This window comes from Homarus americanus, unplaced genomic scaffold, assembly GCF_018991925.1.
Source record: "Homarus americanus isolate GMGI-L3 unplaced genomic scaffold, GMGI_Hamer_2.0 scaffold17608, whole genome shotgun sequence".
Classification (NCBI taxonomy): domain Eukaryota; kingdom Metazoa; phylum Arthropoda; class Malacostraca; order Decapoda; family Nephropidae; genus Homarus; species Homarus americanus.
The window spans coordinates 39,178-40,000 of record NW_024752095.1 but is presented as its reverse complement, the minus strand read 5'-3'; positions in this window follow the sequence as shown (position 1 = coordinate 40,000).

Below are 823 nucleotides of genomic sequence, written 5' to 3'. Positions count from 1 at the left end.
TTGGCTGCCTTCCTTACCCATAGCATTGCCAGTCTTGCTGGCGAGTTGCGCATCCATTACTTAATGAAGGAACTTTTCAACATAAGGCGAACTCCAGGCAAGGACAAAAGGTGTCGACCGCTTCCATCACTGAACTTCAGTATCAAATGACCTCACCCTCATCGCTCACACTGAACGCGACCTATAGGAAAATCTGAATGCCTACGCAGACACGGTATGTACACTTCGGCCTCAAGATGAATGTACACAAGACAGATTGTTTCAACTCGCCCTGGTTCAATTACAACTCCACTGTCTACCTAAGTTAACAGAACCATCCTTTCCAATGTTAGCCATTTTCAGTATTTTGGATCCCACCTGTCCAACACCACTGACATCGATGAAGAGAATCCAGCAACGAGTCATATGTGCGTCACAAACCCGTGTCTTCAGCTGTAGGAACTTCATTATCTACAAAGGTGCTCATCTATCAAGCAGTGGTCCTTCCCCACCCTGCTGTATAGCAGCAGAGACATGGGTTACGTACAGGAGAGGCACCTTAAGGCACTTGAGAGCTTTCACCAACGTAGTCTACGTTCTGTCCTCCGAGTCCAATGAGAAGACAAGAGGACAAATGCCAGTATTCTCGCTTACGCCAAATTAAGGAGCATCGAGGCTAATTGATACACCTGGGAGACCTTCTCTTGAAACCGTGACACATGCAACAATACCGCACGAGAGGGCGTTGAAACGTTAGGAAAGACAGTGTTGCCGTCCTTCCCGCACCAGACTTGCAACATCTGCGAAAGGCCAACAAAGATGACACTTCAGTGAAAATTACCTT